This window comes from Phyllobates terribilis, unplaced genomic scaffold (genome assembly GCF_046119375.1).
Source record: "Phyllobates terribilis strain yellow unplaced genomic scaffold, ASM4611937v1 Scaffold_4__5_contigs__length_816908805, whole genome shotgun sequence".
Classification (NCBI taxonomy): domain Eukaryota; kingdom Metazoa; phylum Chordata; class Amphibia; order Anura; family Dendrobatidae; genus Phyllobates; species Phyllobates terribilis.
Window position 1 is genome coordinate 551,286,608 of NW_027362764.1, and position 17,431 is coordinate 551,304,038.

General features: G+C 41.8%; 1 pseudogene; it reads right to left on the reverse strand.

Annotated features, from left to right (window-relative positions):
- Nucleotides 1–3,349: 3,349 nt before the first annotated feature.
- Nucleotides 3,350–17,431, reverse strand: part of LOC141264683 (elongin-A pseudogene) — a 69,468-nt pseudogene continuing 55,386 nt past the window's right edge.

Below are 17,431 nucleotides of genomic sequence, written 5' to 3' on the forward strand. Positions count from 1 at the left end.
TCTGGCGCTGTACCCAACTCATCCAGGGCCCTGGTGCGGTGGCTCACTGGGTAATAAAGGGGTTAAGGCCAGCTTGGCATTATCAGCTGGCCCTAAGCCCGAAATTCATGGGGTCACGCCAATATTAGACATGACCACCATGAATTTCTAGTAAAGTATTTAAAAAAAACACAAACACCCAGAAAAAAGTCCTTTAATTGAAATAAACACACAATTCTTTATTGTTCTAAATTAAACCATACTTACCGCCACGCCCATTCCAGCTGAAGCCAATGATCTCCTGCAATAAAAGTAAAATAATAAAGCAACATCATCCTTACCTTTCCATGGCTCCCACGACAGCTTCAGCTCTGCTACATCGAGATGACAGGCTGGACCGCAGCAGAACGCTGCCATCCAGCCTGTCATCCCGCAGACACTGAGAAGCGCAGGCATGCTTGCGCTACTCAGTGTCTGGCTGTGACGGCATCCAGATGAGCCGAGGTCATGTCCAATGAACTCGGCTCACCTCATGCACGTCACTGACAGCGTGGGAAAATTCTCACGCTGAAGCGCTGAGTGCAGGAGAATTTTCCCACGCTGTCAGTGACGTACATGAGGTGAGCCGAGTTCATTGTCGGCTCATCTGGATGCCGTCACAGTCAGACACTGAGGAGCGCAAGCATGCCTGCGCTTCTCAGTGTGTGCGGCATGGCAAGCTGGATGGCAGCGTTCTGCTGCGGTCCAGCCTGTCATCTCGATGTAGCAGAGCTGGAGCTGTCGTGGGAACCATGGAAAGGTAAGGATGAGGTTGCTTTATTATTTTTCTTTTATTGCAGGAGATCGTTGGCTTCAGCTGGAATGGGCGTGATGGTAAGTATGGTTTAATTTAGAACAATAAAAAATTGTGTCTTTATTTCAATTAAAGGACTTTATTCTGGGTGTTTGTGTTTTTTTTTTAACTTTGACTATGGGGTTAGTAATGGGGGTGTCTTATAGACGCCTCTCCATTACTAACCTGGGCTTGATGTCAGCTGGCATTAAAAGCTGACATCAACCCCAACCCTATTACCCCCTGCCACCGCACCAGGGCAGCGTGGAAGAGCGAGGCTAAGTGCCAGAATTGGCGCATCCTATGGATGCGCCTTTTCTGGGGCGGCTGAGGGCTGGTGTTTCTAGCCTGGGAGGGGGCCAATATTCATGGCTCCCTTCCTGGGCTATTAATATCAGCCCCCAGCTGTCTGCCTAGCCTTTGCTAGCTATTAAATTAGGGGGGACCCCACGTCATTTTTTTGGGGGGGTCCTCCATTTTAATAGCTAGTAAAGGCTAGGTATTCAGCTGGGGGCTGATATTAGTAGCCTGGGAAGCTCCGTGGGTATTACCCCCTTCACAGGCTTCAAACATCTGCCCCAGCTGTCTGCTTAACCTCCGCTAGAGACTAAAATTACGGGGAACCCCACGCCAATTTTTTTAATAATAAATCCTTTATTTTAATACTAAATGACAAGTACAGTAACCAACACTGTCACTGTACTTATTATATATGTGACTGACATGTTTCTATCTATCTAATCTATGTGTGAAGCTCTATTCTGTCTGTTATAAATTGTCGGGTACAGATGCTGAATTGCCGGCCGGCTTTTTTAAAGAGACGGTGCATGAAAACACTATTATTTTTTTTAATAAATCCTTTGCAGTAAATGACAAGTACAGTAAGCAACACTGTCACAGTACTTCATATATATGTGACTGACATGTTTCTATCTATCTAATCTATGTGTGAAGCTCTATTCTGTCTGTTATAAATTGTCGGGTACCGCTGCTGAATTGCCGGCGGCTTTTTTAAAGAGACGGTGCACGAAAACACTATTATATTTTTTAATAAATCCTTTACACTAAATGACAAGTACAGTAAGCAACACTGTCACTGTACTTCGTATATATGTGGCTGACATGTTTCTATCTATCTAATCTATGTGTGATTCTCTATTCCTTCTATTCTAAATTGTCGGGTACAGATGCTGAATTGCCGGCCGGCTTTTTTAAAGAGACGGTGCATGAAAACACTATTATTTTTTTTAATAAATTCTTTGCAGTAAATGACAAGTACAGTAAGCAACACTGTCACAGTACTTCATATATATGTGACTGACATGTTTCTATCTATCTAATCTATGTGTGAAGCTCTATTCTGTCTTTTATAAATTGTCGGGTACCGCTGCTGAATTGCCGGCCGGCTTTTTTAAAGAGACGGTGCACGAAAACACTATTATATTTTTTAATAAATCCTTTACACTAAATGACAAGTACAGTAAGCAACACTGTCACTGTACTTCATATATATGTGACTGACATGTTTCTATCTATCTAATCTATGTGTGATGCTCTATTCCTTCATGTCTAAATTGTCGGGTACCGGTGTATGCCGCTGCTGAATTGCCGGCCGGCTTTTTTTAAAGAAAGCGTCTTCTGAGCAGTTTGTCAGCTTTTGGACACCTTTGAAGGTGTTTTCTATGTGTTCCTATGTGTTTTTGTTTGCCTGCCATTGGTTTTAACGGTGTTCGACGGTGTTCTAAGGTGTTCGACGAACAGTTCGACGAACAGTTCCTCGAACATCCCGGTGTTCTACGAACCGAACCGAACCCGAACACTACGGGGGTGGCTCAACACTAACCACAACGTCTTGTAAGGAAAGTGTTCTGAATGGAACTGCCATACTACCTAAAGATATTTCTTTTTTTAATTTTCTTGTCACGACGTCTGGGTGTTGGTAGGCTGATTTTAGATTTTTACTCCAGCCTTTCTTGGTTTTAGAAGGGCATGACATGCCTATATCTGTGTCTCCCCCTCCTTTTACTCCTCCACCTCTTTTCTTTTCGCATGACTATATGTACTTGTCACTTATCCATGTGTTAGTTGTGTCTTCTGAGCAGTTTGTCAGCTTTTGGACACCTTTGAAGGTGTTTTCTATGTGTTTCTATGTGTTTTTGTTTGCCTGCCATTGGTTTTAACAGTGTTCGACGGTGTTCAACGAACAGTTCGGCGAACATACCGGTGTTCGACGAACTGAACCCGAACACTATGGGCAGGTGGCTCAACTCTAGTCAGGATCCATATCTGTGACGTAGAAAGGCGCAGTGATTCTAAGGCCCCAGGGACATAAATCAACAAATTAACAGGAATCCTGCAGAGCCAGAGTGTTGAGAGGTGAAAGAAACATATAGTTAAAACGTTGGGCAAAAGGAAACGGTTAGGTGAAGGGCAACACTGTTTCGGGAATTAATGGGTCCTTTCTGAAATTTTATCAATGATTTCCAGTGTAATAATCCCCTCATCACAAAAAAAGTGGCTATTCTTGTCCTTATTTTATCACCGAGAAAAACGGTTCTTGAAAGCTTTTATTGTTTTGGCATCATGAGAGCGACCTTTTTCATTTGTGGTTTATGTGGATCATGTCCGGGCTGGACAACACTGCTTGGTGTGGATACTGTACTACTAGTACTTGGTCTGTCAAATGAGCGGAGTTCCTCAGATGTCATACTTCTTTAACTGCTAGTGACCTGCATGAAGGGTTTAATCCTTGATTTTTCACTGACAACTGCTGCTCCTGTTCGAAACTTTTCTTGCCTTCTATGTACATCATGTGGAAGTTTCACTTCTGTATTCACAAATGTCATCTTGGCTTGTAGGACTTTAGGCTTGTTTGCATATGAAGAGCGAATATTCTGAGTTAGCATGACCAGCCGGTGCTCTCAAGCTTTTTGGAGCATAAGATACAGCTCTCTCCAGTTCTCATACTCATCTGGAATCTCATTTCTGAAATCTCTTTGACAGTGATTTCTCCAGAGTTGATCTGAGTCCTCAATCAGTACATGATTACAATCTTCTATCCGGTACAACTGCTCTGGTGTGCATTTCTCCAAAACTGGCTCAAGCAGTGAATAAGGTATACCTCCTACCTCATAGATCGAGTCTATGTTGTTAGCCAGGACTCAGATGCACTGCTTGTAGAGGGACATCATCTATGGCAAGTAAGTGCATTTAGATCCAGAATACACTTGCATCTTGGAGTTTAATCTGCATCCAGTAAATCCATTACCTTCATCCTCCTCTTGAGAGTACAGTGGAGATTTCCTCTTATGAGGCATGGAGGGAACAGTGTCAATAGATGGAAGAGGTCAATAATTTGGCTGGATAGTTGGCAATGGTATATCAGGTAGAACAGGGACTTGGTCTATCTTGGACTCTTTCTTTTCCTTTTTTTCAAGCATTTGCTGTTTTGCTGTGCTTTTCTCTTTAAGATCTACTTTACTCTCACTGTTTCTTGTTGCTCTTTTCAGGTGTAGAAGTCGATGTAGATGTTAGCTTTACAGTAGGTTTATTCTTTTTCTTATGGTTTTGGGGCTGGTCATAGCTCAGATAGGACTCAAAAGACATTGTTGGCTGCTTAAATTCATCTTCATCAGGTTCAGTTTCTGGAGGTGGCAGAGAGAACTTAGTAGATTTCTTATCTTGTGTTCCTGAGTCATTTGAATGAATTTTGCTCTTGACTTTTTCTGATTCTTCCTTTTTTACCAGATTTTTTTCAGATACCTTTCCCTTCTCAACAGGATCAAAGCCTATTTTATGTTTGTCAGGTTTTGATTTCTAACTACTATTTGTGATTGGAGGCCCTTGTGATGATGGCTTCCTGCTTCAACCATGACTTAGCCCATAGGGCTAATTTTTAGAAACTCTATGCACATTGTGCAGTGGACAAACCAGGATAGTATTCCTACTCCAGCCTAACTACTATTTGTGATTGGAGGCCCTTGGGATGATGTCTTACTGCGTCAACCATGACTCAGCCCAGAGGGCTAATTTTTAGAAACCCTATGCACATTGTGCACTGGACAAATCCGAAATGTACAGTGGTCCTACCAAACTAATATTTGTCATTGAAGGTCCTTGTCATAGGTTATGCCACATTGTGACTGAGATAGGGATACATATTCAATAGAAATTTACACTGACTGTTGATGACCGACTGATGGCCCTCTGAAAACTTGAATTGAGGGCCACAACTACTACAGTACTCCATCGTACATAATGTTTGACAAGTGAGGCCATTGTCATGGAGTCTCCCTGCACCTATGACACAGCCCCCAGGAGTAATATTTGGAAATACGATGCTGCACATTCTGCACTGGACCAAGTAGTACAGTATCAAGAAGTCTTCTCTTCCAATATATTCAGTGGAATATTGACAATCAAAATCTCTGAGCCATTCATTTGTAACAAATACGCGATTATTACAAAGTACTCGTTACGAGCATAGCGATTAGGAATATTACATTACTCGCTCATCACTATTTAAGGCGTAATGTGTTACCAATGGTTTTCTTGGTGACTGTGGTCCCAGCTGCTTTGAGATCATTAACAAGTTCCCACAGTGTAGTTTTAGGCTGATCTCTCACCTTCCTCATGATCAAGGATACCCCGGGAGGTGAGATTTTCCATGGTGCCCCAGATCGATGTCGATTGACAGTCATTTTGTATTTCTTCCATTTTCTTACTATTGAACCAACAGTTGTCTCCTTCTCACCCAGTGTCTTACTTATGGTTTTATAGCCCATTCCAGCTTTGCGCAGGTCTATGATCTTGTCCCTGACATCCTTAGAAAGCTGTTTGGTCTTTCCCATGTTGTAGAGGTTAGAGTCTGACTGATTAATTGAGTCTGTGGACAGGAGTCTTTTATACAGGTGACTATGTAAGACAGCTGTCTTTAATGCAGGTAACAAGTTGATTAGGAGCGTCTAACTGATCTGTAGGAGCCAGAACTCATAATGGTTTGTAGGGAATCATATACTTATTACTCACTGCAAAATGCAAAAAAATAATTATCTAATTTATACAATGTGATTTTCTTGATTTTTTGGGGGTTATTCTATCTCTCAATGTTAAAATTAACCTACCCTTAAAATTATAGACTGTTCATATTTGTGTCAGTCGGCAAACTTACAAAAACAGCAAGGGATCAAATACTTATTTCCCCCACTGTATATATCCATCCGAACTAAAAGTCCTTTTAAGGACTAATCCAGCTGCATATATTACTGATAATAGCAAGAGATAGGCAGGCAGAGTTTGTGGACACTTTATACAGCAGAATATGGTCCATTGTATGTTCTGTCTGCTGCTGCTGTTACAGATATCCATGGCTAATTTTTTTTGCTCTTAATCCTGATTATTTGCTAAAAAAGCAATACAGTTCACCATTTTACTGCACCATTTGCTTGTTAGCAGAATACAGCCAGATTTTTTTTATTTTATTCGCATTGCTGTATTGTGGAAGCAGAGAAACTTGTCCATCAACAGAAGTAATCCCATATTACTGCGGTAATAATGGTGACATTTCTTGGAGCGTGCCAAATATTACACTTCAGTTGAAGTATGCCAGTTGTGTGTAGTTCAACCTATTCACACTTGGTAGCTGACCAATATTATACTAATAGGCCACTGCCTGAAACCGGGGTCATCAGACAGGATCAGATATTACTGCTCTAATAATCCAGAATTTTTTGGGAGCATGCCAAATATTACACTTAAGTTAAAGTCTGCCAGTTGTGTATAGTTCAAACCTATTCACACTTGGTTTCTGACCAATATCATACTAATAGACCACTGCCTAAAACCGTGGTCATCAGACGTGATCAAAAAACACTGCGATAATAATCGTCAAAGTTTTTGGAGCGTGCCAAGTATTACACTCCAGTTAAAGTCTGCCAGTTGTGTGTTGTTCAACCTATTCACAATTGGTCGCTGACCAATACCATATTTCTAATGCCACTGCCTAAAACCATGGTCATCACACGTGGTCCCATATTACTGCGGTAATAATACAGACAATTAGTGGAGCGTGCCAAATATTACACTCCATTTCAAATCTGCTAATTGTGTGTTGTTGAACCTATTCATACTTGGTCGCTGACCAATCCCACAGTACAAGGCCACTGCCTAAAACCATGGTCATCACATGTGATCCCATATTACTATGGTAATAATAAAGACATATAGTGGAGTGTGCCAAATATTATACTCCATTTTAAATGGACAAGGCATGTGGCAAGAGACAGGGAAGTGAACGTGATGGTGCACGCAGAGGCCGAGGCTATTGGGCAAGATGAACCTGTGCCTGCTGAGGAAGCACAACAAACACCCACATCATGTTGAACTTCCTTTCTGTCCCAATTAATAGGGGGCCGTGGAACACCACTCTTGAAGCCATAGCAGTGTGAAAAGGTTGTTGGTTGGATAGCAGATAATGCTTTCAGTCAGTTTGCCACCACCACCACCCTGTCTTCCACACGGTCAAGTCTCTGTAGCCATTAGTCTGGGCCACATATTCTTCACCCTTATCCTCCTTCCTCCCACCATGCCAAGTGCCTGGAGACAACTGATCCCACACTTGGACACTCTGAATAGCTGTTCACTTTTCCATTCATAGATTCGGGCCTCTCATCCGGCCCGCTTCAAGCAGGGCAAGAGGAGATCGCATGTAGGGATGCTGAAATATTTGATCAGCCACGGTCACACGAAGGCGATGGTGGGAAACTGACACAAGAGGTGGATGATGATTAGGAGACACAATTGCCACCAAGGCAGGAGGAGGCCCAGGGTGCGGAAGTGGAAGATGAGGTAGTGGATGATGAAGTCACTGACCCAACTTTGCACGGTGACATGCATAGCGAGGACAGCAGCACAGAGGGGGAGGGAGGCGTAGCACCACAAAAGGCAGGAACAAGCAGTGGGGTGGCAACAGACACAAGGCGAGCAACTGTTCCCTGGAACACAAACATGAGGGATGTTGCCAGTCATTCTGTTAGGTCTTCCAGAGTCTGGCTCTTTTTTAAAGATAACCACAAAAAGGCCATTTGCAACCTCTGCCATGCCAGCATCAGCAGTGGCAGCAAAACTACAAGCCTGACCACCACCAATATGCTCAGGCACATGACAGAAAAGCATCTGACTAGTTGGGCTGAATGCCAGGGTCCAGAAACAGTGTCTGTGGGTGACACCACTGCCTGTTCTGCTGTTGTGCATGCACCCCAATCCTCTGTCCATGGCACAAGCGAAGATGCCTCCTGCCCTGCACCTGTCGCTGCACACTTGCAACCATCACCGACAGCAACCACGTCTTTGTCCCAGCGCAGCGTTCAGTTGTCCCTGCCCTAGTCCTTTGAACGTAAACGCAAATACGCTGCCAACGCCCCACAGGCCACAATACTAAACTCCCACATTTCTTGACTGCTTGCTCTTGAAATGCTGCCTTTTAGGCTCGTGGAGATGGAATCTTGATATAATGTGAGGACTACTTCAAGAGTCATCATACAGTGTGGGGGCCACTGTGGGGGTCATCAAATTGTGTGTGGGATACTAAGAAGGACATTACATAGTGTGAGGGCTACGTTGGGGATATTATGCAGTTTAATGGGCTTTATACTGGTTCTAGGGGAGGTGTGGTGTCATCATACTGTGCATACGGGAGCTGTGGGGCATTATACTGTGTATTGGGGAACTGTGGGGGCTTCATACTGTATATAGGACGGGGTGTGTTCATCATACTGTCTATAGGAGAGCTGTAGATGGGAGACTCGGGACAATAATGAGGGCATTTATTATTATAGGGGCACAAAGGATATTGTGCGTTTTAAAGGGGCACACGGGAGACTTATTAATTTTTTGGGGGGGAAATGAGGGCACGGTTTTCAAGGGCACTTGAACAGGGAATTATTTTCTATGGGTCCATTTGACCATTTGGAGGGCACAAAGGAAGCATTATACTTTGTAAGGGCACAGTGGTGGGCATTATTATCTGGGGCACTAAGAAGGACACTTTTTTTGTGCCACACAGCAGGTACAGTAATAGGAACACATATGGCTGCAGTGGATCAGCATTGGGGTATCAGTAGAATGAGGAGTTTGTGCATGTTGGGAATAGATGGGGGCGGTGCTGAAAATGAAAGAAATCAAATGTGTCTTTGTTGTAGTAGCCAGATCGAAACGATGGTCAAAGTGAATGACTCCATCAAAAAAAACATTAGCTGTAAGTCCCTATATATAACTGTACTGTAATCTCTTATATGTTCTGCAGGGCCAGTATCTACCATTATATAGCACCATATGATACTAGTATTGGTAGTTGCATAGAGATTTATTTTCAGTATCAGCATGGTCATTTGCTGAGGTTCTTATAAATCCATTGTTTGGGTGCGCCCCGTAATTGTATACATGGTTACCTGGTCAGGAGCACACTCAGAAGATTTGCCCCTTCTGAGCTGAACCCTAAGTTACGTAATTTGTGTGGGCCACACCAAATACTAGAAGCAAGGATACACATACTTTTGTCCCTCAAATAAATGTGATATTGGATTTTTTTCTCTTTCTCAATTTTTAAGACTTGTACAAAAATCTGATGAAGTTTCAGAGGTTAAAGGTTTCCTTTATATATAAGACTTTTATTAGGTCATTCCAAAACTTTAATTTTATTTTGTATGACTTCTGTGCTTTGGGCTATAGTCTTGCCCCTTCTTGCTAATAAGCTCATGGATAGATGTCATGACATTTTCCTTTAGGATTTGGTAGTATCATTCAGAATTCATTGCTCCATTAATGATGGCAAGTTGTTCCGGTCCAGATGCAGTAATGTAATGTTTTCCTTTCGCCAAACTTAAAAGTGATTGTCCAGGAATTTAAATTGATAGCCTATGCTTGGGATAGGACATCAATATCTTATCAGTGAGGGCTTGACATTCGGCACGCGCCTTAAACAGCTCTTCCAGGTGCCGGTAGATGCTGGAAATGCACAGTAGTGGTATATCAGTCCCCCATTGAAATCAATAAGAGCAGTACCTAACTGCGGACACTATACAGATGATGGAACTATGCTGTACAGCTCCTCAACTGAGCACTTCTGGGAACATCTGATCAGTGGTGGTGCTAGGTGTTGTACCCCCACTGATAAAATAGTGATGGCCTATCCTTGAATAGGGATGAGCAGACCTATGGATGCTTAGATTTGGTGAGTTCAGCCGAACTTTAAAAAAAAAAAAATTGGCTTGGGTACCAGAATGGAACCCGAACTTTATCCGGAACCCCATTCAGGTCAATGGGGGTCCAAACATCCGGCGGTTCCCACGCTTTCCTCTGTGTGACAGCGTAGGAAACAGCAACTCTGATGGTGGCAACCTTACTAAAGTCACAGCCGGTGACAGCCGCTGGGTATCGCGGTTCTCACGCTGTCACACAGAAGACAGCGTGAAAGCCAGTGGCTGTGACCAGCGGTGACAAGGTTACCGCCGGTCAGGTGCTGGCTGATGGCTACTACTGACAGCTGACAGCAGCGAGAGTTGGTGACACTGATGAGAGTAATCGTCAGCCGGCGCCTGTGCATAGTGGTAGCTTTGCTGCTATCCACAGGCACTGGGAACAAAGTAGATGAACTTGGATAACTTTGTGGGGTCATTTTATTAATAAATGGGTGAACGAGGGCTAGTGTGAGGGAGTCTTTATTCAATTAAAGTTTTTTTTTTCCCTGTGGATGTGTGTTTATTTATTGTGACTACTAGCACCTCTCCATTATTAACCTGAAAAATAATTACCCTGATTGCCAACGCACCAGGGCAATCGGGAAAAGCTGAGGCTAAGTGCCAGAAATATGATGCGCCACTTCTGGGGAGGCTGATATTTGCAGGTTCGGAATGACCCAATAATCATGGGCCCAATAATCATGGGCATTCTCAGCCTATTTTTTTCATGTATTTATTACTAGTAAATAAATGAAAAATAGTAATAAGCAAATAATTAAAAGAAAAACCTATGCCATAGGAAAGCAGACAGTTGTGAGCTGGTCTTATTATTCTGGGAAGAAGCCAACATCCATAGACCTTCCCAACCTATTAATATCATCCCCCAGCTGTCTGTTTTGCCTTTGCTGGTATTTAAAAATGGGTGACCCTAAAAAATATGACATGGGGCTCCCCCTATTTTTAATAACCAGCTAAGGCAAAGCAGACAGCTTGGGGCTGATATTAATAGGCTGGGAAGGATCATGGATATTAGCCCCTTCCCAGCCTAATAAGACCAACCCTCAGCTGCCTCAGAAATGGCGCATCCATTAGATGCGACAATTCTGGCGCATAGCCTCGGCTCTTCCTGATTGCCCTGGTTAGGTGTCAATTGGGGTAATGGGATGTGGGGTTGATGTCAGCTGTGTAATGTCCTATTGTCCGCTGACATCAACCCTACGGATTGGTAATAGAGAGGTATCTATCAAACACCCCCACTACTAACGCAGTAAGAAAAAAAGAAGAAAATACTGAGAAAAAAATCTTTATTTGAAAACGAAAACTCTCCAACAATTTCCCTCCTTCCAACATTTATTAAAAAAAAAATAAAAAAAATAATCAACAGGGCCCCACGATGATCCCAGTCGTCTTCATCCAGTCTTTAGAGCTCCGTTCAGAGAACACAGCTCCATAGACTGGAGCAGCAGCCACTGCCGGTTCTCGCGCTGCACTTCACAAGACCTGGCTGCTGTGAACTGAGATGAAGTCAGTAATGTTATCTCAGGTCACAGTGGCCGGTTATCACGAGGGCAGCGCAGCTGTGAACTAAGGTAAGTTACTGATGTCACCTCAGTTCACAGCGGCCAGTTCTCATGAGGGCAGCCAGTTCTCATGAGGGCAGCACGAGTGCTGGGACTCTGGCACTCATCTGTCCAGCACTCGCTTTGCCCTCATGAGAACCGGACACTGTGAACTGTGGTAAACTGAACTGAGACCCTTTAGGTTACCAGAGATTACAGTCGCAGGGTTTCCAGACAGCTGTGAGGCCCAGAAACCTTAAGGTAGCCTTTAAAGGAGACTTTAAGGTTGCTGAAGTTTCCAGCTGCTGTGAACGCTGGTAACTTTAGGATTAATAGGGTTACTCGTAGTCAGCAGCAGGCAGGAGCGTGATAATTTCCATGCCTGTGTGTGAACAGCAGTGAACTATGAAGTCTCATTCTGAGAACGTTCTCACAATGAGACTCCATAGGATTTGATGGACGTCGGGGAAAAATTTCCCTATAGGATTACAGTTTGAACTTCCTGAATTTATTTTTAATTAATAAATGGGTAAATAAGGGAGTATGGGGGAGCATTTATTCAAATAAAGTATTTTTTTCCTGTATGTCTGTATTTTTTTAAACTATTTACTTAGCGGGTTATTAATGGGGGTGTCTGATAGATGCTGCCCCATTACTAACCTCTGGGCTTGATGTCAGCGGACATTACACAGCTGACATCAGCCACAAATGTTATTCTGCTTGCTAATGCACCAGGGCAAGCAGGAAGATCCAAAAATGAGGGGACCCGAAGCTGTTTTTTTAATTATTTATTTTTAAAAAATGGCGTGCGGGACCCCTCTATTTTTTATAACAAGTCAAGATAAAGCAGACAGCTGAGGACTGCAGCCCACTGCTATCTACTTTACATACACTTTTTATCAAAAATAGGGAGGACCCCACATCTATTTTTTTTATTATTATTTATTTTTTCTCTCATGTTTCGCTGGCCAATCACAGCCAAACCATTACTTTGGGGGGGATACATTGGGGGGGGGGGTAATATAAAGTACTTAACAGCTTCTTTAAGTTCCTTTGTGTGTTCAACGACTATTATACACAATGCTCTTGGAGTGATCTTTGTTGTTTAACCACTTCTGAAGAGAATGATAATGGTATGGAATTTCCTTAATTTGTACACAATCTGTCTTAATGTGGATTGGTGGAGTCCAAGCTCTTTAAATAAGGTTTTGTAATTTGTTTCAACTGATAAGCATCAACAACTCAGTTTCTGATTTCCTCAGAAATCTCCTTTGTGCCATGATACTCATCCACAAACATCTGTTGTGAGGATCAGAAATTGATATATCTCTGTTTATAAAATAATATAGAATAAAACATGCTGCCTACTCACATCCAATTGTCATCCCATTGATTGAAAACACCAGACTTTAATTTCACTTTTATTTTATTTGCTAATGTGATGTTAAAGCATTTTCCTCATTTAAAAAAAATTACAAAGTCTAATATTCTTGACTAATTTCTTTTATTTGGTTCTCTTTTTCCACTTTCAAAATTTGTATGACAATCTGACGTAGTCTTAGCTCATATTAATGCAGAAAATTGGAAAATTCTGAAGAGTTTAACAACTTTCAAGCACCATTGTATATTAGAGAAAACCTGACACCAGCATTTTAGGAAGAGAAGAAGAGGTAATGATAACTGTTCAACAATTAAAAAGATATTTATATTGTCCTAAGAGAAAACCATACTTTTATCCATCCTCTTATGAATGCTTTTATGTGAATCAGCCTGCACTTGCACTATGTGTATTAAGAGCACTTGCAGACCATAGTTCTTCTTTGGTTCTCCCCACCAAACACCACCCCCAGCTGCTCTATTGGAAGCAGAGACAAAGGCAGTTGTCTGAACATCATATCACAGACAGCAGTTTCCGTCTCAAGTGCAATCTAATTTACATATGAATAAAACTATTGATTTCTCTTCAATTAGTTAACTGATCAGGATGCTAAAAGTATTCTTTTAATTGTTGAACATTGATCTATACATCACTACCTCTGGTTGAGCTCCTAAAACACTGCTTACAGGTTCTCTTTAAACAACCGTTTTTATTATAAATAATGTACTGCAAATTATTTACAATAAAATGTTACAGATTCATTTTTCCTGTCTGCTTTATGTGGTATAAATACAGGAATGCATCTATATAGGAGTAAAAGAGTGAAAATGTAACTATGGTATATTCCAATAGCTATTTTCCTAACAAAAATACGTTCATGTCTGAGAATCACTTAAGCAAATTTTATTCAAATTATATGTAACAGCTTCGTTTTTATTATGGAATGTACTTTGGAAACTCAGTGCTGTCCTTACTTTGCTTTTTATTACAAAGTGAATGTTAGAAAGTCAAAGCTGTATTTTACGTTTTACTCTCTTCATGAAGCATAAATGAAGTGACATATCTGGATCTGTGAATTGCTTGAGGGTATTAAAGACTAAGGTATTTCTGCCTTATATGTTAGGTTGATTTGGTGACCTGTCCCATCAATGCTACTGTAGATAATGTCCAACTCCTGGTCTAGTATATGAATCTATAGTAATGTTTCTGAACTGCGAATCCAAGGCTTACATTATGACATTTGATTCATTCAATAAGCAATATTGCATTTTTCTTGTAATATTCAAGAAACTCTTTTAAAGCAAAAACATATGTTATTATTAAAACTAATTTAACAATACAGTAAAGGGTTATTTGAATGAATCTGCCATTAGTTTTTTTTACCCCATCTGAGAGCATGACCCACAGTAGAAAAACAGCAGAGAAGGAACAATAGCCATGGGAAGACCATTTTCCTAAGATGGCGCCGACGATCAACACTCCCGCTCGTGGCAGAGCGATGGATGCGGCTGCACAAAAAGAGACATTTGCTAGAGTCTTCGGGACCCCTCTGCAGTCATTCACCTGGGAAGGAGCAGACTCTGCATTATATGGAATGGAACTGCAACTGGGGACAGGTGACGCCACTGACCCAGGCAATATCGCACTTGCTCACAAGACGTCTGCAGCTATCCACTCATCTGCACAGATGGAAGAAACAGATGCAGACGTATGTGCAGATGCCCTAATGTCTGTAGACTCACCTGCAAAACCATCCCTGAGAGATGTGTTCACTGCAGTAACTATGTCTAATAAAATGTTAGTTACACTCAGTGATAAAAGAGCTGGAAAGCAAGACAAGCGCAAAATAGGGCTTTAGCTGATTAAAACTTGAATAAAATGAAAGCGATTACACTCTCCTTGTAAAGTTGCAGTCCGCAACAATATAAAAGACCTATGCCAGCTGCTGCAGTACCATGGGTCAAGTAGACCGGAATAAAGAACATGTATATTCAAAGCGTCTTATTCCTGCGCTGCTGGTAAGTCCACCATGTCCATGTGGAAAGATGAACCCGGGATAAGAAATTCCTATGAAGGATTTTTTATTAAGGTTATAAAATTAACACGTTTCAAAGTTAATCTAACTTCTTCATCAGAATATATCCTTTCCTGATAAAAAAAAAAAAATCCTTCATTGGAATTTCTTATCCCGAGTTCATCTTTCTACTTGGACTTACCAGCCACGCAGGGAAAAGCCGCTTTGAATCCGAAAGTTACACTCAGTGAGCATATGGGAGGCTTAAAATAAGACACTTGTCTTATTAAGCATTGTCTCCACAAAGTGAATGAAAATGTGGAGGAGCATTAAGGAAGAATCAGCTATATGGAAGACAAAATGCCACAGAGAAACAGCGATCTCAGTTGTGGACCCAGAGCGCCGATCTGTTTCTATACATTGTTCTATATATAACATCTCAGTTATCATAGTGGCACTGTACATCCCCCCACCTTACTAAACAAGGTGTTAAAGGGGATAATTTCCTTCATATCTACTTTTCCAGATGTTTGAACTCTAGGTGATTTTAATATGTATCTTCACCTACATTGGGACTAGTTCCAGACAAGGATTATACTATAAACATCAGCACAAACTTCTTTATGGAGGGATTTTTCAGAAATGGGATTAGCAAATATTTGGGGAGTCAGACACCCTACTACTAAACAATAATCTTGTTTTTCAACATTATATCATACATTATCCAGAATAGACCTTGTTGCTGGGAACACACATATGCTGCCTTATGTAAAAACTATTGAATACTCACCATGAGGCATGTCGGAACACTCCCCCTTTACGGGTACAATTACCATTTGATACGGACAGGACAAATACTGAGAGAATGTGTCTGTTAAATCTATTCTGGATTCAAGTTATTGGAGGGTCCTTGCTTGAGAGTATGCTTGAATACTTTACAGCAAATATACTCTCAACCTCCATACTAACAGTCTAGGATGCAATAAATGCATAATCCAGAGGATTATTGTGACGAAATAGCTTCTTATCTTAATCAGCCAGACATCTAGATTTGTTAAGCCAAGAGAAATACACTATTATTTTTGTTGACTTGTGAATGTATGTGTATTTTTATGGCTGGTCAAGAAGGACAGACCAGTATTTATATAACCTTGATTGTTGTCTTCTCTTGGTTCTGAAACAATGATGTTTGTTACTATGCTAATTGCATATTGTACTAAAGCCAGCTAGATGTTTATTTACAAGAGCCCCATGCAATACCAACTATGTAAATATATTAAAGGCTCAAACAATGAGACCTGAGCCCTGTGGAATAATACCCTCCCTAACCCTTGCCCTGTGGATGTGTACTTGGAAGAACAATTGTGAACTATTTAAGGTACATATGTCTCTACAGCAGGCAGATTTGAAATAGAGAGTTGAAAGAGACGTTTCAAGGAGAATCAAATATGATACTCTCCTTAGACCATCAGCTTGGTAGCATGGTTTTATCCAAAGAGACACAGATTTGGATTCTACAGGATTCCAGCCTAAGGGTATATGACACTGACTTGAAATATATGGATCTGCTCCATTGACCATCAGAGAGCCCATGGATACATTTGGGGAGACCAGGTTGGGACGATGAAGTCACCTGGCCCCATGGATATGTTGTTTGGGGTTGCCAGGTGGGAACCTTCGGTCATCTGGAACCTATGGAGACATTCAGAGAAGCCAGATTGGGACCAGCCGGTCACCTGGCCTCATGGAAACTGTCGGAAAGGCTAGGGTTGGACCCTCAGGTCTCCTGGCCTTGTACCTCGATGGACTGTCAGCTTCCTAAGCTTGCCGCTATCTCCTCTCAGTGGGGGCCCGCCAAAAGCAGGAGGCCACTGGTTGAGGTAGTTGGCCCTGGAACTCCCAAAGTTGTAGTTGTTCTATCCCAGGTGGGCAAGCGAAAAGTTGAGACTGTGTAATGTTGTATCATCTTGGGTATGTGCTGGGACTGTTTTGTTTATTGCCCATTTTGTGGTTCAATAAAATAATGCCACACTGTTTTACCCTCACCCTCTGTTGTCTGAGTTGTATTATGCCCAAGAAAGACCCTGTGTCTTCACAATTATACATAAATAAGATTAATAAAACAAAATCTAAATCAAGGAACTCACACAAAAAATACAAGGGTGGGTTTGCCAATCTGAGCTAATATTTATTACGGATCCCTCAATACATAAAGCTAATGATCTGAAGAAAGCTTAGAAAGTGTTAAAGGACCATTTATTTGATTTAACTATGCAAAAATATTCTTTATGAAGCAGCAGTAACGTAGCTACCAGGGGGGGCAGAGGGGTCAGAGGGGAAGGTGGCCCTGGGCCCCGTGCTCTCAGGGGCCAAACTGGAGCCATGCTAGTGCAACTGTATAGGCATGTGCAGCACGCTGATACAGTTACACTC